The sequence below is a fragment of the Lactuca virosa genome, chromosome 8 (assembly GCF_052849685.1).
Source record: "Lactuca virosa cultivar CGN04683 chromosome 8, Lactuca_virosa_CGN04683_v6, whole genome shotgun sequence".
In the NCBI taxonomy this organism is placed as follows: Eukaryota; Viridiplantae; Streptophyta; class Magnoliopsida; order Asterales; family Asteraceae; genus Lactuca; species Lactuca virosa.
Genome location: NC_136433.1, coordinates 180,852,376 through 180,877,040, shown reverse-complemented (window position 1 = coordinate 180,877,040; position 24,665 = coordinate 180,852,376).

Sequence of the window (24,665 nt, the reverse complement as noted above, 5' to 3'; positions counted from 1 at the left end):
GAGCACTCTGATGGTACCTTTCCATCAGATCCTCATGCATCTCAAAAGGGTAATAGTCCTCATAGGACTTTTGGAGTTCAGCTGTCATGGTGGCCATCATGATTCATGCCACCTTGGTGGCATCTCTTTCATGTGCCTGATACTCAGCGACCTCCTCAGGAGTAGCAGTGGACCCATCAAGCTCCTTTAGCTCCTTATCGAGGACATATTCCTTGTCCTCGTAACGAGTGACCATCCTGATGTTCTGGATCCAATTCATGAAGTTGGAACCATCAAAGATGACCCTCCCACAAAGGTTCATGAGGGAATAGGAGCAAGTAGGGTTAGAGCCCGAAGCATTGTTGTTGGAAGACATATGAAAAGAAGAAAACAAGTTTAGATTAGATATATCGAATCCTTAATAATACACCCAAATGTAATATTAAGGCTAGGATCCAACACAATATATTATAACTTAGAAGAGGGATGCCGTAATCTAAGATATAACATATTTGAAGGTTGGTGAATGACGATTCACCAATTTCCACCATGAAAACGAAATGAATTATTAGGTTTAATTGGTTTTGAAATTCCTAGATTCTTTTGAGATTCATTGAACTTTTCAATGGCATGTTTCAATCTCGATTGTGCCCTTCAAGTTTTGTGACTGGGATGCCGAGGATCACAAAACAAGGTGTGAATAACCATGCAAATTCACTTGGTACCCTTAATATTATCACCTAATCAATATGCCGGTTAACCACACACGCTCCACCGATCTATGATAAACATTAAGTCACCCTTCGTGATCCTTACTAGTCCAAGTTAGTGTGCCGGTTAACCACACACACTCCACCAACGACTTGGTAAGGTACAAAGTGTGAATTTCATGGGTTAGCACCATATTCACATTTTCCTAAAGTAACTAAGATTGAGAATTTATTAAAGGTTTAGTTACTTTATAATATTCATTATACTTTTAATGAGAATTTAAAGTCATTGTCCTACCGGTTCGGCTAACGACCCTCCACCGATCAAGGAAGCGGTGGGTGAGAATGGACACCCATTAAGTTGCCATTTTATAAGCAACAACCTTATACCCCCCTTATAGACCGGCTTCGTGAATGAGGCCTACTAACGGTAAAACGACTTAATCTTATACATATATATAATAATTAACCATTAATGTTATAAATAGTATAAGGGTTGAATTTTAACTTTTAAAACTCTAAGGGTTTGGAATTAAAGTATATTAAAGTGTGTGTAACTTTACAAATTCCAAAACTTGAGGACAAGTTTTGAAACTATTCAAAACTTTTCATTTCATAACTTATGAATTAAAGGTTCATAAAATGAAGACTCTTCATTTTCATGTAACTTATGTGTTTTAAGTGTGCATAAATGAAAGTGACCTTTGGAAATCCATAACTTGAGGACAAATTATGGACTCCATTAAAACACATAAATGATCAAGAATTATCAATAAACAATTTAGCAAATAATTCATATGATCTAACAACAATTCATAAGAACATGAACATCATATCAAAAATTCCAAGAACATATGAACACATATCATCATGCAATTTTGATATAAGCCATTGTAAATGGATTAGCATAAAGATTACACCATCTAAAACAGGTTTTATAACACCAAAATAGTTTAGGGTAATGTTTCTAGTCCATTTCCAGCAGCAAAACTCGAAAATCTGCATTCTGAGGCTTCTACTCGTCGAGTGCACGAACCTACTCGATGAGTAGGATGAATTTACTCATGGACTCGGTGAGTTCATGCTGCAGAATGCAGAAAACTTGAGTTTTTCAACAAGTTTGCATCAAGTATCAAACAAACAAGTCTAGACTCTGATACCACTGTTGGGTTTTGAGCAAACTAACACTCCTAAGGTGTTCATGCAACCCTAGAAACCTTGGATCTATGTTTGTCTAAAATACATGCAAAATAATTTTCCAAGGTTCATAACCTATCTAGCATACATGGGGTACTTTTAAACATAAAAGATACTAGAAGAATTACATACCTTTGTTAGTGAGTTGATTCCTTGGGAGTTTGAGAACCAAGCACCAATAATGTGAATGCCTCAAATGGAAATCACAAATCACCACAAACTTGGAAAAATTATGAGAAAGCACTCTAATACTCTAGAAATCGGCCACACCTTATGCACACACACATAGTGTCTTTTCAAGCACCATAAGCCTCTTTATATAGTGTAGATGATTAGGGTTATGAACCATGCAAACCCTAATAACCGATGTCTTTTCCTATTCCAAGGATCCATGGGTAAAAAGCTCCATGGATCAACCATGGACTCCCATTCAAGCTTAGCCCATTTCCTTATGAGTGTTAGGCTACACTATATAAGTACAATAGCCCATTATTTAATTAGTCACCTTATGATCACTAAATTAAAATTAATTCATAATTAATTTAAGATCAATACTAATTAAATAATACAATTTCATATTAATATATTATAACTTATAATATATTAGTAGGCCGCAAATATACTCTTCTCATAATGTTATCCATATAAATAGTTCGGGTGAAGTGCAACCCAAATGGACCATGCTGGGTCGGGTCAAGTATATACCAAATAAGTTATGGACTTAGACACCTTATCCAACAATAAACTCATGACCAAAGCACGTAACCAGACCAAGAAAATTATCACAAAGACAATCATCTTCTAAATATCCCTCTTTGGTGGGCCGGCATTGTGGCCTTAGACCCACCCCTACTGAAAGGTAACTCACCTCGTACGAGTAGCTGCTGATAATCTGTGTGGGAAACCTCTGTCCGCTGCTGCTCTGGAAATCTTCCGGCTACAATCCCCACAAAACCCTCAGTTAGAAACTGATATCTACTCTTAGGGTAAAATGAACATTTTACCCCTAACCAAGTCCAAGTCAAAGTCAACTTCCAGTTGACCCGACTCGCCGAGTTGAGCCGTTAACTCGTCGAGTCCCTTCCGTTTACTCGACCTTATCCACGACTCGACTCGTCGAGTTTGGCAATGACTCGACGAGTTCCCCTTCCTTACGAACATCAATGAACCTTCATCCGACTCGGCGAATCGGATGAACACTCTCCGAGTTCACCTTCAACTGATGAACAAGTCCTGACCTTGACTCGCCGAGTTATATGAACAACTCGTCGAGTTCGTCTTCAAACATAAGGAGATTGCCTTGGACTCGCCAAGTCTGTTCTAGCACTCGTTGAGTCCCATGAACTCCATGTCTAAAATTAAGTCCAATACGTTGGGTCACTCTTTATGTCCTGCTACAACCCTTCTAACACCCATCTGAGTTCTTTTGACCCTCAACAGATATGGGACTCAAAGCCTTGGACTCGTCGAGTCCCAAGAACGGACTCGCCGAGTCGATAACATCCACACCCTAAATCCTCGATTTCTGATGTACAACACTTGACCGAATGATAAATCCAATCCCCTAAGCTCGATCTAGCACGTAAATTTACGAACTTTACGTGCATGCATGGGACTTTTGAGCCAAAAAGGCTCTAAAATGGCTCTAGTGTTTCATGGGGCCTTCCTTGGGTGCAAAAGCAACCCAAATCTGCCTTGTGACCCCTTTAAAGACCTGATTCCAAAGCCTCAACCCCCAACCATGTTTGCAATCATGGTTAGTTACCAAAAATGGCTTATAAATGCCCTAAATCTCCCCAAAAAGGGATCTATCAAATGAAAGAGCAAGGTACAGACTTTATACCTCTCAAAGACTACAAATGATGAACCAGACTCGAATCCTTCAGTTTCCTCTTGATACTTCTATGCTCTTCCTTCTTCCTTGTGAACAAAACCACCAAAATCACCACAAATGCCTTAAGATCTTCACACACTCGGCTAGGGTTTGCTACGGAGGGTTTATGGGAGCATAAAGGGGCGAGGGAGGCTGTATAAGGTTGTTTATGTTGGATTTTGGTATAATACAACATCCTATGGTGCACATACAACCCTAAATACCTTGGATCTATGTTTTCTCTATTATACATGCAAATATGAAGTTTCCAAGATATTACCCTATACTAGCATACAAATATCATATACTTGGGGTAATAAAATAGATAGAATACATACCTTTTTTTAATGTAACTTGTCTTCATGAAGCTTGAGTGCCTAGTGCCCGAAGTGTGACACCTCAAATGGTTCACACAACACCATGAACACTTGGAATAACCTTGAGAATAAGGATACTTTGGTTCTCTCTAGTGAAATCGGCCTTGCCCTTTTGTGTACACACACTAGTCCCATTTCACCAACCAAGGACATCTTTATATAGTGTAGAGATTAGGGTTAAACCCTAATACCCATGACCTTTCATTTCATATCATCCATGGGTTAAACACTCCATGGACTATCCATGAAAGCTTAGCCCAACCTAAATGAACTTGGTTCATCACACACATATATCTTAGAGTCCATATTTAATTAGTTCCTTTTGATCAATTAATTAATTATAAATTAATTCTTGATCAATACTAATTAAATAATATGATTATATATTAATATATTAGAACTTATAATATATTAATATAAATCACTAGTATCCTTTTTTCCTCATCTTGTCTATCCAATTGTCCCGATGCCATGCAACCCAAATGGACCATGCCGGGTCGGGTCAAGTCTTACCAATTATAGTTATGGACTTAGACATTAATCCAACAGTTTAAATAGGGTGCAAACCCTCAGATTAGGGTTTTGTCCAGTCAGAGCCTACTCGTCGAGTCTGGGACCCGACTCGACGAGTCCATCACTTAAATTTCGCGCCTCATCCCGCTTCTACTCGGCGAGTTGGGCCTGCAACTCGTCGAGTCCAAGGCCAAAAATGCAAAATTACTTAATTGAAATACATACCAGGTGCTACATATATCCTTAAAAAATAAGTATTTGAAAATTTCAAATTTTTAAAATTTGAAATTTTGAAAATTTTAGTATAATATTTTAAAAATTGAAAACTTAAATATTTGAAAATTTAATATTATAGTGTAATTTTTGAAAATTAAAAATTTGAATTTTTTAAATATTTCCCACCTATGACCGCCGAGGAGCGCCAAGGACCGTAAACCCCGATTTTTGCCAATTTCCGCCAAACACCCTAATCGTAATCGGTTCAAGGCGGTCAAACGATTAATCGGCTGCCAATGCCGATTTCTGCAACACTGCCTAAATGAAACAAACTACTTTTGTAATTTGGGTAAATTACATGAATGGTTCTTGTGGTTTAAGGTCATTTGTGTGTTTGGTCGCTAGAAACGTTTTTTAACTGATCGTCCCTAAAACTGTATTTTGTTGGGTATTTGATCCTTGTTAACTTAAAAAGCCAACTTCACCAAAATAATTTTATTTTTAAAATTATTTTTTATTTAATTGTTGTTTAGAAAAATTATTTAATAAAAAATTCGTGTACCAAAGGGCTTCTAGCACAGTGGTATCGGGTGTTGCTCTCCCTCCTAGAGGTTGAGGGTTTAAGTCTCATTGGAGACATAGGTGGTATTAGGAGTAGTGTATATTTTCCGTTCTAAAAAAAATTCGTGTGGGTCCACCACCAAAGCCCACTCCCTTTACGTCCCTCTCTCATGGATGTTTGATCCAGTCCTTCAACCTTCTTCAATGTCGGTTGCCTCCATCCTACCTCCTCCTTCCCCACCCTGACTTGCATCCCATCCTTTATCCCTCCTTCATCTTCAACATCGAGCTGCATCTCCTTCCTTCCATCCTACTATCTCTCTCTTTCTTGCTCAGATGCGACAGGCGAAGCATTACCGACAAAATCCATCATTACCGGACCATCAGACGCCCTTAAACCCCCAAACCCCCAGATTGTCAACCATTCCTAAAGCCACCATTTTAAAATCAAAACCATGGATCGTGGTTTTCGGTGTTTGTGCCGCTGAAATGATCTCTCGGCTCATTACTGTAACAAACCGTTATTTCAAACCTATGTAATAATATAGGTCAATTTGTAGTTCTTTTGTAAAATAATAAAGAGAAAAATTAGCGCACTGTGTACATTTACATAATTGACCCTCAAAAATAAAGTATTAAACAATTTCGATTGGGATGAACAAAGTGGTAGAGATTGTAACAAGGTTTCCAAAAATATAAAGAACACTAAAATCTGAGTTATAACGAAGAAGTTATGACCAATCGAAGATCCGCGACAAAACCGGCAAAACATTGTTCAGTGTAAAAAGTGAATTTTCAATAAAAAGGAGTTTTAGCCATAACAATCTAAATGAAAGTTGTAGATTATGTTAAACCGAGAACTTTCATAAAAATAACGTCAAAAACGGGAATTGAAGGTCTTGTCAATAGTAGTACAACAGTAAAAAAGACAGACAAAAACGGACGTCGGATAAAGAAGTTATGAATTTTTAACGGATTTTCCTGTCCCGGTCTGTTAAAAATAATAATAGTAAAAATAAAGTCAAAAATAGCCGACGAAGTCTAAACGAAAGTCGTATAGTATAATTTTACCTACTCGTGCATATAAAGAACGTCAAAAACGGAGCTCGTATGCGAAAGTTATGAATTTCGGAAGTTTTTGGCTCAAAAATCGAGAAATCATTGAAAACCGGGAAATTTCGCAAGGCTGAGAACCGGCCACGTCTCCTCGCATGCGAGGCTACCGCGTGTCGCCTTGTGTCAGCTTCTGATTGGACCCAAGCCGCGTTCCAGTGCGCATCTGATGCCCCTCACACGGTGGTGCCTCCGAGCTCGGACCCGTGTCCGCTTGCGAGCCGAGCCATGCGTCCCTCTTCCCTCGCTGCCACCTCGCCTGCTGAATCCTCCCCCTCGGTCCGAACTTCGGCCTATAAAAGGCCTGCGAGACTCTCCGGTTTTAACCCCATTTTACACCAAATTTCACACTCTTTCACCTCTTTCACTCCCACAACCTCACTTACAACCCCAAAGCCTCGGTATCATATCTAAAACCCTAAGCAAACCTCGAAGCCCCGAGATTCCCGAGAAAAGCAACCTTCTCCAGTCGAAAATCTGTCCAAGTAAAGCCGGTTTTTCTTCAAATAAACTCCTTTCCAGAAAACGAAATGTTATCCAAATCACCACCTATCAAGTGAGTTCATACCCCCGTATTTTCATAATTTTCACTTTTTTAAGGGGGGGGGGGGGGGGATACAAGTCTAACACAAGAATTTTGTGTTACAATCAAATGATTTCAAATTGTGATAAAATGACATTAAGTCATCAAAAATACTTCAAATATTAAACTCTTTTATAAACTGATATTTTTCCCCAAAATTCATATTTATATATATATATATATATATATATATATATATATATATATATATATATATATATATATATATATTTATATATTTATATAAATAAGATTTAAAAGGCTTAGGACTGATAACTCATTCTGATTCCTTTTCCTTGTTTAGATGTGGGCTTATAGTATCGGTTATTTGTCTGGATGTCGTTTAAATTTTCCTTATATATAATTGTTTATGTGTGTAAATATAAAAGTTATTTCATCTAGTTTAAATACCCTTTGTAACATGTTGAGCAAGAGGTTATATTCAATATAGTTAATACCAATTCAGAAAGTGCATATAAATTATAATAGGTATAATTTATGATACATAGAACATTAATTCATGATTCAAGTATACTAGAATACACCGTTTTACAAAAAACAAAGGTTTGATTCAAAACAAATCAAGGGTATACAACTTCCAAAATACATGTTAAGAATACTAATTCAGGAATATAGAATCAATCATTATTTCAGGATGATTGGGTTTTCATACCTATTATACATGTAACGTTCATATGCTTTTTATGAGTCATTTGATTCAGGTTGTTTAATTCATTTAAACAACATAGTTAAAGTCCTGATATTATAACCAGAATCTCCAGTCAGGGGATCGAAACAAGTTGTGTGTAGATCTATATTGGGATTGACAACCCCGCACTCAGGCTGCTAGCTACAGTCAGGCATACACGCCAATGAGTGACAACTATTATCAACAGTTTAAACGCCTACAAAGCGTTTGTTTTAGGCCATCTAGTCTCAGTATGGTTATAATAACTCATTAAAAATATATTAACAATATGTTAGTGTATAATCAACTAAACGTAAGTATTTTTTTTCAAAGTAGTAGTTTACAAAATACAAACTGCAGTAGTACATTACAGTTTACAATAACAGCTGGTGGAACCAGGCACACTCACAGTTACAAGTTTTACATAAAGGAATACAAATAAAGAACATTGATTTACAAATAGAACGGTTTTATGAGATTAAAACTACTTTTCACATACAGCATAAAATATAGGATTTTCTGGAACAGCTTACAAATTCAAGATACAGAAACATACTTTTAAACATAAATACTTATGCACTCACTCAACTTTATGTTGATACTCTCTTTTCAAATTACTTGTATTCTCAGGGAAACAATAAACAGGTACTCCCCGAGCTTTTTGAGAAGATGGAGCTATTTTGAGTCATATCTTCTTCTTTTGTATAACTATTTTGGTTTCAATATACAATGATTGAACACATGTAAATACTTATACTTTTTAAATATAATGGTTGTTTGTACTTTGATTACTATGATGCATGTGTAGTAATACTAAAAATCAAGTCTTCCACCCCCGGACGTTTCCGCCGTCTGGTTTGGGAGTGTGACAATTACCGTCGGCCACTGAAAGTCTACCCACCACCGTCATTGCTTCGGTCCTCGTCCACCGTCACCGGATCCTAAATCCCTTTACCGTTACCATCCATCAGGAGAAAGAAAAAGAAAATGAGAGAAGAAAGTAACCAGATTTTTCACTACATACAAGAAGCATTTTCCTTTCACTACATACATTTAAAACTCCCATGATTTTTCAAATTGTTTCATCAGGAGAAAGAAAAAGAAGCATTTTCCTTTCACTACATACATTTAAAACTCCCATGATTTTTCAAATTGTTTCCAATGATATTTAAAAAAAGTTACATAATGTTATATAAATATAAAAAAAAACATCTACCTAAACATAAAATTATAATTGTTTGAAAATTCGATTTGATCAAAAGCCCGAAATATATACGCAGATTATATTTTATAAATGAATTCTTTTTATAATGAACTTTTAAATCTTGAAAATACATATAAAAAAACTTTCTATATTAAGTACCTAACTGAATTTATGATTTTAGAATTGAACAAAAAGTTATTCAATAAAAACTTACTTTTTTGGATAGCAACTTACGAGATTATAGAAAAATAGAATTATTGAACAATAAAGAAAGGGTAAACAAGAGAAAGGGTGTTTTTCTAAATAAGTTGAATAATGTTTTATAAACAAGAAAGCGTGTTTTATTACAATGTCTTCATCCCACATCGATGGTGAGAATAAACAAGAGAACGTTTCCTTTTCTATAAATAGGAAAGGTTGTGAAATGTTTCAAAGGGACCAAACCATGAGAACTTCCTTAGGCCAACCTTTTTAGGATGTTGAGGGTATTATGTGGTGAGATTGTCTTTATTGGCAACTGTCCATTTAAGTTTTAGAATCCCGAAAATGGTTTTGAACAATATTTTTTTAGGTTCAAATTGAGTTTCAGTTGAAAAACTGTTATGTAGTTTGGTATATTGAGTTGAATCGGTCTGAGTTTGATCAATTTGGACCGATAAAGGAAGCATTTTCCTTTCAGCACATACATTTGAAACTCCCATGATTTTTCAAATTGTTTATAATAATATTATAAATAAGTTACCTAAAGATAAAATTATAACTGTTTGAAAAATAAATTTGAATAAAAAACACAAAATATATACAAACCAGGTTTCAATAGAAAAAACGTTATGTAGTTTGGTATATTAAGTTGAATCGGTCCGAGTTTGATCAATTTGGACTGATAAATGAAACATTTTTCTTTCACCACATACATTTGAAACTCCCATGATTATTCAAATTGTTAATAATAATATTATAAGTTACATAATTTTATATAAATATAAAAAAAATCTACCTAAACATAATATTATAATTTTTTGAAAAATCATTTTGATTCAAAAGCAGGAAATATATACTCGATTATATTTTATAAATGAATTCATTTTATAATGACATTTTGAATCATGAAAATACATATAAACAAACTTTCTATATTAAGTACCTAACTCAATTTATGATTTTAGGATTTAACAAAAAGTTATTCAATAAAAACTTAATTTTTTATAGCAACTTACGAGATTACTGAAAAATTGAACTATTGAACAATAAATTTTCTGGATAACGTTTTATTTTTATTATTTAATATTTTATTTAACAAAATGAAATTATTGGCAAATAAACAAATGAGTTTAATTAAAATGTCTTCATCCCGTTCCGACGATTTCGGAATTTGAGTTTGTCGATCACCGTCCCCGGCCCTTCTTCTCCGGCGGGACCAAACTCCGGCAGGGCTGGGTTACATCTGATCCGTGCGTGGATTTCTGGTTTGCTGAATTGATTGTATATAGATTTTTTTTGCATTGGTTTTTTGGGTTGCTGAACCACATACGATCAAGAATTCTTAATTGAAACCATGTCTAATTCTGATTCTCGAAGGACTCAAAAGGATTTTCCAACTAATCGCATATACAAGAAAACTAGATTGGCTGCTTCTCGTGATTTTCATGATGACATGTCTAATATTCAATCTTTTTTGTCACAAATTTTCTAGAATCAGTATTACCAACTGATATGTGGCGTATGTGTGCTCGGTTAGGCAAAGTGGTTGATGTTTTTATTTCTAAAAAGAAATCTCGTATGGGGAAATGGTTTGGATTTGTTAGATTCTCTAGAATACGTGATGTTGATCTTATGATTAAGAAACTATGTGAAGTGTGGTTTGGTTTTTATAAGCTCTTTGCATCAGTCCCGTGTGTAGTGAAAAAGGATAAGCTCTCCAGTATAATTCCATCTAAGATTGAGAAACAGGAGAATACTTATGCCAGTGTTCTTAGAGGTCAATCTTTGAATAAGAAACCTGTTGAGTCTTCTGAGGTTGCAATTGTTCTTGACTCGGGGGACTTCATCATTGAAAATAAAGAACTTGCTTGTTTAGCCAAGGCTAGAGACTTTCAAACGTTACCTAATCTTGGGATGTTGTGCCATGATGAAGGATTTGATGATTTCCAAATTCGTTACGTGGGAGGATTATGGGTGATGTTTGAATTTCAAACAAAGGTTGCTTGTAAAAACTTCATGGCAAGTGACATGATTAATCACTGGATAACGGAAAAAAAGTGGGATAGGAACTTCATTCCACTGTACCGTATAGTATGGATCGATATTGAAGGTTTACCTCTTCGGGCTTGGAGTAAAATGGGTTTTAAGAAGATCATGGCGAAATGGGGTTGTATCGTTCAACTTGATGATAATCTTGGTGAAGATTTATACAAGAACCGTGTTTGTATTTTAACATCACACTTTGGTATTATATCGGAGGTGGTGAAAGTTAGTGTCGATGGTGTCATTTTTTCCGTTAGAATCAAAGAAGCACCAGGGTGGACTCCATCTTTCTCATGTGATTTTACCAAGAATGAAGTTGTTCAAGATGGGGGATATGATAATTTACATGAGAATGAACGTATTGGTTCTCTGGATGAAAGGGATGAAGCTTCAGAAGACCCTTTTGGCATATACGAAACCTTGGAAAATTTAGACAAAATAGAAAAGCATCCTTCTAAATCCCCAAGACAATCTAACGGACCTTTTCAGGGGTATTTTGGGAATAATGAAGCTGGTAATAATCATCAAAATATGCATGAAGACCCTTACCCTCCTATCACATCACTTGGGCCTGTAGTATATTCGCCAAAAAAGCTTCAACCGGAGGTCCAGATGGCTACTGCCCCAGTGGTCGGACCTGCTGTCGCCTCGGCAACAGCAACAGTTGCACATTCCTTTGTTGTACAGCAACACTTTGACTCATCTGATGCCATTCCGACAGATGGCTTAGGTGCTAGTTCTTCCTCCAAAACAAATGAGAAAAATCAGAATCCAAACCTTGTTAATAAGTCATGCCCAGGTGTCAATTCTTTGGGTTTTTCGGGAGGATATGGTAAAATTTAGGGTATTAATATTTCAGAGGAGGATCTTTCTCACCCTCCTTGTTTCTCAAATAAATGTAATTCCCTTATGAGTGATAATCAAAGTGTATCGGGTGGAATTTTTACTAAAAATTCATTTTTAAATGAATTAACAAAAACTCTTGAAATGGGTAAAGCTATGGGTTACAATATGGACGATTGTTTTGATCGATTAAAATAATTAGTTGAGGGTCACGTTGAAAGAAAAATTCAAAAATGAATTGTCTTTCAATTAATGTTCAAGGGGCAGGTTGTTTGGATAAGAGATCTTGGATTAAAAATTTGTGTAACCTACATAAAATAAATTTTCTAGCGATTCAAGAAATAAAGATGGAAGCGATGGATTTGGTTACAGTTAGTTCGTTTTGGGGTAATGTTTCTTTTATGCATGCTTTTTCCCCGTCTCGGGGATCTTCAGGTGGTATTCTTGCTGTGTGGGATCATACAATTATCTCACAGAAAAACATTTTCACTTTTACTTGGTTTATTGCTATCGAGGCGATTTGGGTTCCTTCGGGTTTGGCTGTCATGTTTATAGTTGTTTATGCTCCGCAAGGTGCTAATGACAAAAGAGAACTTTGGGACCAGATTTCACGAATTATTACGTCGTTTTCGGGCGAATGTATAGTTATGGGGGATTTTAATGAGGTTCGGGAAGATTCGGAGAGATTGGGGTTGCAATTTAATCCGGGTACAACTATTGTTTTTAATGATTTTATTAGCCATCTAGATCTCGTTGACATACCTCTAGGTGGTCCTCGCTTTACTTGGAGTGACAAATGGGGTTCGAAATTTAGTAAACTAGATAGATTCTTAGTCACGGAGGGTATTATGGGTTCTGTTCCTCATCTTATGGGTCTTGTGTTAGAAGAAAAAATTCCCGATCATCGTCCTATTCTTTTGTTGGAGCATCGTGTGGATTATGGTCCTACCCCGTTTCGGTTATTTCACTCTTGGTTTCTGTTGGATGGATTTGATGAGGTTGTGCGGGAGTCTTGGTTGAATCACGGGCTGGGGACGTGTTCGGATAACCCTTGGATTATTTTTAAGAAGAAATTAAAGCTTCTTAAAAAAAATATCAGGGTCTGGTATTCTACTAACCGGGATCAACTTTCTAATAAGAAGAAAAATGTTCAAGAGATGTTGGAGTGTATTGATAGGCGCTTAATGTTAGATGATGGTTCACCTGATTTGAGAAAGCAAAGGGTTTCTTTATTAAAGGAGATTTCGGATCTAGATCATTTCTCACAGCTGGAGCTCGCCCAAAAGGCTAAGATTCAGTGTAGTATAGAGGGTGATGAGAACTCAGGTTACTTTCATGGAGTCATTAATCGCAGAAGGCGCCAAGTTGCTATTCGTGGTCTCTTGATTGATGGAGCTTGGATTGATAACCCTATTCGGGTGAAGGGGGAGTTTCATGCTTACTACCAGTCTCTTTTTTCACCGCATATGGGAAGGCGTCCATCTACAGATGCCATGCACTTTAGTACTTTATCCTCTTCTCAGACTCAATTATTGCAGTCTCCTTTCACCCGAGAGGAGATTAAAAAGGCAGTTTGGGATTGTGGTTCAAATAAAGCTCCGGGCCCGGATGGTTTTACTTTTGGCTTTCTCAAGAGATATTGGGATCTTATTGCAGATGATGTTGATGCTTTTGTCATGCACTTTTTTCATCATTCATCTGTTCCAAAAGGGTGTAATGCTTCTTTCTTTAGTCTTATCCCAAAGATTAGAGATCTGAAGTGCACGAAAGACTATAGACCTATTAGTCTTATTGGTTGCCAATATAAAATTATTGCTAAACTTTTAGCTAATAGATTAGTGGAGGTTATTGATAGTGTGGTTAGCTTAGAGCAATCTGCCTTTGTCAAAGGTAGACAAATCATGGATGGTCCTTTTCTTCTTAACGAGGTGGTTTCTTGGAGCAAGGGGTCTGGGAATCCTATCTTGCTTTTTAAAGTAGACTTTGAAAAAGCTTATGATTCTGTCTTGTGGGATTATTTGTTAGAGATAATGCAGATCATGGGGTTTGGCTCTAAGTGGTGTGGTTGGATTAGGGAGTTATTGAAGTCTGCTAGGCCTTCTGTCTTGGTCAATGGATCGCCTACTGATGAATTTCAAATTCATCGTGGTCTCAGACAAGGAGACCCCTTATCACCTTTTCTTTTCATTTTGGCGATGGAGGGGCTTCATGTAGATTTGATGCGAGCTCGGATGACCAATGTTTTTAGAGGTGTTACTATTTCAGGGATTGAGATTTCACATCTTATGTATGCAAATGATGTCATGCTTATTTCAGAGTGGGATCCTGAAAATGTGAATCGTCTTATTCGCATTCTTCGGTGTTTTTATATGGCTTCGGGTCTTAAAATTAATTTACAGAAAAGCAAATTGATTGGTGTTGGAATCTCTTACAGCCAGGTTTCTATTGTGGCGGATAGTATTGGTTGTGCTGCGGTTGATCTCCCTTTTATCCATCTTGGTGTCCCGGTTGGTCAGACTATGACTCGTGTTTCTGCTTGGTCTTATGTTATTGATCGGTTTCGGACCAGATTGGCGGGTTGGAAAGCCAAAACCCTCTCTTTTGGCGGTCGCCTTACATTAGTGAAGTCTGTTTTGGGTTCGTTAGGGAGCTATCTGATGTCGATTTTTCTTGTTCCCATGTCGGTTCTTACCTCCTTAGAGGCCATGAGGGCTAAATTCTTTTGGGATGCGGATGTGGGTGAGAGACGAATGCACTGGGTCAGATGGGACAGATTTCTAGCTAGTAGAGAAGAGGGTGGATTGGGTGTAGGTAGTTTATTCTCCTTTAATAGGGCCATGATGTTTCGTTGGTAGTGGAGATTTTATCATTCTCCTAATCTGTTGTGGGCTCGTTTGGTCAGATCTTTATACGGGACAGAGGTCTTGATATTCGTTCCTTATGTCCTATCAGGTTTGGTGATGGGAGTTGTACTTCTTTTTGGCATGATGTTTGGATTGGAGAGGCGTCTCTTGCAACTACTTTTCATAGAGTGTTTGCCTTAGACACTTTTAGAAATGATATTGTAAAAAATCAAATGGATGTGGGTTAGGAGACTGATACTCTTAGACGCAGTCCTAGAGGAGGTGTTGAGAAGGAACAATCGGATGGAATTCTTTCTCTCATTCAGGATTTACAGTTGCAGTCGATTCCTGATAGGTTGGGTTGGACTATTCATGTTTCTGATAACTTTGTGGTTGCGTCAGCTCGTCGGTTCATTGATGGTAGCTTATTATACGCAGGAGGTGGTGAGACTCGGTGGAACAGCTGGGTTGCTATCAAGCTTAATGTTCTTTTGTGGAGGATTCGTTTACTCACTATTCCTACTCGAGAGAGACTTTCTTATAGGGGAATTCTATTAGACTCGATTCTTTGTCCTATCTGTTCGTGTAGGGTGGAGACTATTGAGCATTTGTTTTCTGGGTGCTCTGAGTTGTGTGACATTTGGACGCGTATTGCTATTTGGTGGGGGATACAGATTCCGGATCACATGTCAGTTCATTCTCTTATTATGTGGTCGGACTCCGTTTCTATGAGAGGTGGCCAACGAAATGCTTTTGATGCAGTGGTTATAACTTGCTTTTGGTGCATTTGGAATTTCAGGAATTCGACTATTTATGGATCGACCACACCAAAAAAATCGTTTCTTTTTTATGATTTTGTTTATAGGGCTTTTTTATGGAAATCTAGTAGGTGTTGTAAAGCTAAGTTATGTTGGAGTTCTTGGCTTCACAATCCTATTTCTGCTACAACTTTGATGTAATGGCTTTCTTTTTCTAGCTCCTTGCTAGTTTTTAGGATATTTCCGTCGTTCTAAAAAAAAATGTCTTCATCCCACATTGATCATGAGAGTAAACAAGAGAATGTATTCTCCTCTATAAATAGGAAAGGTTGTGAAATATTTCAAAGGTACTAAGCCATGAGATCTTCCTTGCATCTAACTTTGTAAGACGTTGAGTGTATTCTTTGGTGAGATTGTCTTTGTCGATAAGTGACCAATTAAATTTCAGAATTTCGAAAATGATTTTGGACCGTATTTTTTAGATTTGGATCGAGTTTAATAAGGATCTGAGTGTCTTCTGGCTGAGTTAGGCAAACTCGCTTCCATTGGAGGCCGAGTTTAAGTAACATGCCGAGTATTTGGTTGTGTTAGCCAAGTTTTACAACTCTGTATGTAATACAATTTAAAGTTTTAACGTTATAAAAGACGTCACTATTATCATATGTTCTACATAATTATGGTAATATTTATGATACAAAACATTTTTTTTACTATCTAAGATAAAAAGTTGTCTCTATTATCATATGTTGTACAGAATAATAAAATTTAAGATAGATAAAAACATGTCTCTATTATCGTATTTTCTACATAATGATAATATTTAATATAAACGTTTTAATTTAATATGAAATTATTATTTAATAGATAACGATAACGATTTATTTATTTTTAAAAATTAATTTTTTTTCTATTTTAATCATATAACTTTGTATATGCAAAACAACTTCAAGTTCCAACCTTATCTCTTATAATATAGTTCAACATAATAACAATACTAAAAATCATTTTTTTATATTTTTTATGAAATTATTATTTAATTGTTAATAACAATGATTTAGTTATTTTTAATATAAAATATTTTTTTTATCTCCCACGCAATGCGCGGGCATTCGCCTAGTATCTTATAATAGAAGCATTTTTCTAAGCACCACATTGATTTGAAACTCCTTTGTCTTTTCATATTCTCAAATAACTATATTTCTAAGCACCATATTGATTTGAAACTCATTTGTCTTTTCATATTCTCAAATGACGTTTCAAATGTCTTTTAAGTAATTGATTTAGCATTATAAACCAAAAATGGTATATAAACTCTTACATGTAAGAAGGATGTCATAAGAAAATGAAAAGAAAAAATTTCAATAGGCACAATTCTTTCAGAACGTACTAGCAGTGATAGAGTCCCTAAAAGAGCTCTATAAGTGAAGGTTGTGAATGAATGTATCATTTTTTACTCATAGTTTGATCGTGTTATATTTTTTTTCTAGTAGTAATGTGCAATTCGAGTTGTGGTTTGCAATTTTCAAATTTACATGTGAGAACATCATCATTAGCCTATTTGTTTTTATCTCTTTGTTTTTGTTATGAATATTTCAATGTGCTTTGTTTTTTCTTAGATTTTTGTTTCATTTTATATTTACATTTGTACATGTATAAAAGGTTGTTTGAACCATATATTGTAATTGATTAAAGCAATACAAGTTAAGTATATTAATATGCTCCATAATTTGTATCATAAAAGCTCAATTTCAAGTCCATCGTTATAGCAAGTTGTATAAATCTTATATGAAGTGGCCTAAAGTGAGAAGTTTACAATCTTAACAAAGTTTCTTTCATAATTAGTTTAATGTTATTAATAATTTTTTATTGTATTAAAAGGCAGCAAACATGCCATAATGAGTTTTTATATCAACTTCGTATAAATATAATTATTTCAAAATTAATAATAGCGATATGATTATTTTAATAGCGTGTATGTATCTCTCTCTCTCTCTCTGTGTGTGTGTGTGTGTGTGCAACGCAAGAAATTTACTTAAATCAAATTCATTTGAAATTTTCACGACAACAAAAGAGTTTTCTAATTTGTGTATACTTATGATTTCAAATATAAAGCTATTAATCACTACAACTCAAATTTTTTTATAACTTATGGTTAGTAATTGGTAGTGACTTTTTATTTTTCCTCTCATTTATATACATTGTATCCGTATTAGTAATATACAAATAAGTTTTCTCACAAACGGGTTTTAAGATATTTTTAATTAAAATATGAAGAGTTGAAAAAAAGAGTGTTTTGCAGCATCATGGTTATTACTATGCATATTTTTCTTGGAAGAATAAATATTCTTTCATAAGTAGTTTAATGTTGTTAATAATTTTTTGCTGTATGCCTTAAAGGCATCAAACATGTTATAATGAGTTTTTATATCAATTTCGTATAAATATAATTATTTCAAAGTTAACAATAGCGATATGATTATTTTAATAGTGTGTATGTATGTATGTGTGTGTATGTATATATTTATACATACATACATACATACATACATTCATATATATATATATATATATATATATATATATATATATATAGATATATATATATATATAATATCTGTCTTTTATATAATTTTTGTATGATTTATCAGTGCTTAATAAGGTTTTTTTGTTACAAATGTTATAGTAGACATTATAGTGTTTTTATGTTATTAAAAGTTGTAGTATTTATGTTTTTATATATTTGTTATTAATTAAATACATAAATGAACATACAATTTATATACAATTTAAAAACTTTAAAATGGTCAATAAAGTCATCAAATATTTATTTTTTATACTATTTGTTATTCGTTATATATAGAATTCAATATATGTTTTATATACATTTATTAACATTGTTTTTTCATTTATATATATATTAAATCATAATTAATAGAGTTAGGAGAAGGATTAAATAATTATGTGGATGTGTGTGTTTGCCGTTAAAAAAACTATATATATATATATATATATATATATATATATATATATATATATATATATATATATATATATATATATATATATATATATATATATATATATATATATATATATATATATTCTTGCGCAGCGCGCGAGGGTTCGTCTAGTATACTTATAAAGTAAGCATTTTCCTTTCACTACATTCATTTGAAACTCTCATGCATTTTTTTCTTTAACCACATTCATTCGAAACTCCCATGACTTTTCAGTTTCTTTCTAATAACAATTATAAATTGATTAGTTATGTTAAATAAATATCATACCTAAAGTGTAATCATATATAAACTAAATTTCAATATTAAAAGAATATCTTTACTTCTACTTATAAAGTTATGTTTTTTTAACTTTTAACATATTATACTTAATTTACTAGTTTTAATATATTGTTGGATGTAAACCATTATCATTTCAAAGCTACAACTTTTGAACAATTTGTATAAAATACTTCAATTATAAATTTAAACATAACATTACAGGATCAACATAAACATAAATTTTAGTTTAACTTAAACAGCCCAAAGAATATTTTGTAAATAGTTAAAAGTAAGAAATTGTAGTGTCTTTCTAATAATGATTATTATAAGTTGGTTAATAAGGTTAAATAAATATCAAACCTAAAGTGTAATCATAAATAATCTATATTTCAATATTTAAATAATATTTTTACTTCTACTTATAAAGTTATATCTTTAACTTTTAACATATTATAGTTAATTTATTAGATTTAATATGTTGTTGTATGTAAACCATTATCAGTTTCAAGCTACAACTTTTGAACAATTTCGACAAAGTACTTAAGTTGTTAATTTAAATATATAATATTATAGTGTCAACTTAAATATAAATTTCGTATCCACTTAAAAAATCCAATGAATATTTTGTGAATAGTTAAAAATGATAAATTGTAGTGCTAAATGCAAAAAAAAAATTATAATATGAATTTAACTAAAATATTTCCTAAAGATATTTTTGTAATCGTTCAAAGTTTTCAAATAAGTAGCTTAAAATAACTTATAATAACAATAGTTAAAAATAACTCTATATAAATGATTATATTATTACCTTTAAAAAAAAAACAATGTTTGATATTTTAAGGAATTATAATGATAGAAATTAAAACGTTAAGCAAATAAAAATTAAAAACTTAATTAACAATAACAACAACTATGAATAATATTAAACCATATATTATATTTAATTTTATTCATGAGTAACTTCATGGTAGAAGTCATTCAAAAGATTGAGATTATGCAATTATAATATATATATATATATATATATATATATATATATATATATATATATATATATATATATATATCAAATTATAATCAATATATTATATCAAATTTAACAACAACGTTATTGTTATATTTAAAAAACATATATTTGTAAAGATTTCAACTATATAGATGTTTCTGCGCAACGTGCGGGTATTCGCATAGTAATACTTATAAAGGGAGCATTTTTCATTTCACTACATTTATTTGAAACTCCCATGCTTTTTTCCTTTCACCACATTCATTTCAAACTCCCATGATTTTTCAATTTCTTTCTAATAATGATTATAAGTTGGTTAATAAGATTAAATAAATATCAAACCTAAAGTGTAATCATATATAAACGAAATTTCAATATTAAAAGAATATCTTTACTTCTACTTATAAAGTTATGGTTTTTTAACTTTTAACATATTATACTTAATTTATTAGTTTTAATATATTGTTGGGTGTAAACCATTATTATTTTAAAGCAATAACTTTTTAAAATTTTGTATAAATTACTTAAATTATAAATTTAATATAATATTACAGGATCAACTTAAATATTAATTTTAGTTAAACGTAAACAACCCAAATAATATTTTGTAAATAGTTAAAAGTGATAAATTGTAGTGTCTTTCTAATAATGATTATAAGTTGGTTAATAAGGTTAAATAAATATCAAACCTAAAGTGTAATCATAAATAAACTAAATTTCAATATTAAAATAATATCTTTACTTCTACTTATAAAGTTATGTATTTAACTTTTAACAGATCATACTTAATTTATTAGATTTAACATGTTGTTGTATGTAAACCATTATCAGTTTAAACTACAACTTTTGAACTGTTTGGACAAAATACTTAAATTGTTAATTTAAATATAACATTACAGTTTCAACTTAAATATAAATTTCTATTCCACTTAAAAAGCAAAGAATATTTTGTAAATAGTTAAAAGTGATAAACGGTAGTGATAAGTGAAAAAACTAAATTGTAATCTCAACTTAACTAAAATATTTCCTAAAGATATTTTTATGTTCATTAAAAGTTATCAAATAAGTAGCTTAAAATAACTTACAATAGCAATAGTTAAAAATAACTCTATATAAATGATTATATTGTTACCTTTAAAATCAAAAAACAATGTTTGATGTTTTAAATAGTTATAATGATAGAAATTAAAACATTAAGCAAATAAATTTAAAAAATGTAATTAACAATAACAACAACTATAAATAACATTAGACCATATATTTTATTTAAATTTATTCATTTGTAACTCGCAGGTAGAAGTTATTTAAATGATTGAGATTATGGAATTATAATAGATGTATATGTTATCATATAATCAAAATAATCAATATATTGTATTAATTTAATATACGAATTATTATATCGAATTTAACAACAAATTTATTGTTATATTTAAAAAAACATATTGGCACACCCCCAAACCAGAATGGCGGAAACGTTCGGGGGCGGAGGACGTCATGTACAGTATCATAACAATGCACAATAGTAAAACAAGCAACAACATCATCCATTGCATTAATAATATAATTTAATACAAGTGTGTTCTTTGTATAGTTTGAAAGACACCAAAATATGAATCAAAATAAAAGACGAGTCTTGAACATGCTCCGTCTTCTCAAATCCTAGTCATCGGTAGCTGTCTACTGGTGACCTGAGAATACAAGTTATTTTGAAAGCGTAGATCAACATTTAAGCTGGTGAGTTCATAAGTATTTTAGTGTCAATTGTTTGTATAAGTTTGATGAAAATGTTTGTAAGAGTTGATGTAAAGTTTGTAAGTATTTGATCTAAATGTTTGTATAATTCCTAGAAAATCCTATATTTTCTACTAAATTGGAAAGTAGTCTTCTACCAAGACCCGACTGTTTTGTATGTTTATCCTTTTGTAAAAGTGAGTGTTTTTCCCAAGTGTGACTATCATTACCAGAAAATAGTTTACATTACCGTTTATGTGAGTAGATCACTATATGAATGTAATAGGAAAATGAAGATGTACAGTAGTATTGTATATAAGTAACTATAGATGTACTAACTACCTTAAAAACCAGTTTGTTTAGTTAAGGTAAAATGTGATGAGATTATAACCATACTTGATTGACTAGTAAAACACGACGTTCAAAGACGTCGAAATGGTATGACATTCGTCACTCGTAGACCTGTAGGTCCCACTATAGCTAGCAGCAAGGTGTAGGATCGTCAATCCCGTATAGATCTATACACAAACTCACGCTCTCCCTCCAGGAGTCTCTGGTTACAAAACGTGACACAACAGTATATTGTCGTGCCATGAAGTAGTGTCTCACATTAATGTTATCTTTGTTATTGTATTAGTATGTTCCTTCTGTTCTAGTTGTAGTATGTTCCTTTTGTTCTAGATATAGTATGTTCCTTCTGTTCTAGTATTAGTATGTTCCTTCTTGTTCTAGTATTAGTATATTTGAACTGACTCATGTATGAACTGACTCTTGTAAGTTTCATTGTTCTAGAAATAGTAACTAGTAATCCTCTAAACTATACCTATTTTAGTTTACTAGTATTGTTGTTTGAATGACTGATCATGTTTGTACACCTTTGCTACCCAAAGGTATTGAATTGATTGGAAGAACTTTTATATCTACATACATATACATAATATATAACTAAGATTCAAACGACACTCGAAAAAACAACCGATACCCTAAGTCCAAAACCAAACAAGGAAAAGGAAATAAGGCGAGTTATCAGTCCTAAGCCCTTTCAACCTTATTTATATAACTATATCTATATAGACATGATTTTGACAATATATAAGTTTAAAAGAGTTTTGTAAAGCGATAAAGAGTTTAACATATAAAAGATTTTTAACCATTTGAATGGTTATTGATGACTTGATGTCAGTTTATAAAATGATTTGAAACAGTTTGTTTGATAATGCAGTTTTGAAGTATAAGAAATCCTCTTGTTTGATAGATATAAATCATATATGATTAATGTTATAACTATATTGTTTTCAAATTGTTTACACCCCCCCCCCCCATAAAAGCATTTAAAATCATTTAAAAGATAAGTTAGGGGTATGAACTAACCTGTAGTGAGTGATTCGAATGAAAAATCGATATAGGATGCTAATAAGCACAAACAGATCCTAATAAGCATATAATAACACATATATGTATATATTTAGTGTATATAACAATTAATCATGCAAGGGAACAACATTAGGGACTAGGAAACACTTGAAATGAAGTGTTACAATCACATATGATTGTATAAAAGGGAGTTCACGGCCATGGGTTGAAGGTTTTACGGCCATCTCATGAACTAAGAAGGGTTTATGGTCACATGAAGGGTTTACGGCCGTATACTCTTCAATTTCATGCATAAAATGGTTGATTATTAGATGGAAATCAAGAGCTTCTAATGAATAACAAGTATATGGAAGAGATGCTTACGTTTTGGAAGCCTATAGGGTGATTGCGGCCCAAATAACTAGTGTGTCTTCTTGGTGTTCTTGAAGAAAAGGATGATGATTTGAACATCTAACCCAAAAGAGTTGAACTCATGGATGAAATCAAAGGGTTTAACAAGATCAAGATAGATATCAAGAAACAAATGAAGAATCACTTACAAATTTGAAGAGAAATGGAAGTGTTCTTGATGATACTTGAGAGAGAAATGAGTTTTCTGGACTTGAAGATGTGAGCAGTGAAGAAATAATGAAGGAAGTATATGATATATGGAAGAGTTCACGGATGCCAAGAGTTTACGGCCGTAAACTCTAGTTTGCGACCGTAAACTCCCTGTGATGGAGTTTCTGGATCGAATGCAACACGATGAACTTTAGCTACCACTTCCTAACACACAATCCTTGAATGTACTAGGCTTAGAACACTCAAACAAACCCTTAACAATGCTAAAAGATAGCAAAAACAAGTCTGACTTTTGATTGAATTGATTGATTGAATTAATTGGCTTTACAATATAAATTTTAGTTTAACTTAAACAACCCAATAAATATTTTGTAAATAGTTAAAAGTGATAAATTGTAGTGTCTTTCTAATAATGATTATAAGTTGGTTAATAAGGTCAAATAAATATCAAACCAAAAGTGTAATCATAAATAAACTAAATTTCAATTTCAAAATAATATCTATACTTCTACTTATAAAGTTATGTCTTTAACTTTTAACATATTATAATTAATTTACTAGATTTAAAATATTGTTGTATGTAAACCATTTTCGGTTTAAAGCTACAACTTTTGAACAATTTGGGAAAAATACTTAAATTGTTAATTTAATTACATTACGGGGTGAACTTAAATATAAATGTCAGTTCCACTTAAAAAACCAAAGAATATTTTGTAAATAGTTAAAAGTGATAAATGCAAAAACTAAATTCTAATCTCAATTAACTAAAATATTTCCTAAAGATATTTTTATAATGGTTAAAAGTATTCAAATAAGTAGCAATAACTTACAATAACATTAGTTAAAAATAACTCTATATAAATGCTTATATTGTTACCTTTAAAATCAAAAAACAATGTTTGATGTTTTAAATAATTATAATGATAGAAATTAAAACATTAAGCAAATAAATTTTAAAAAATTAATTAACAACAAAAACAACTATAAATAACATTAAACCATATATTATA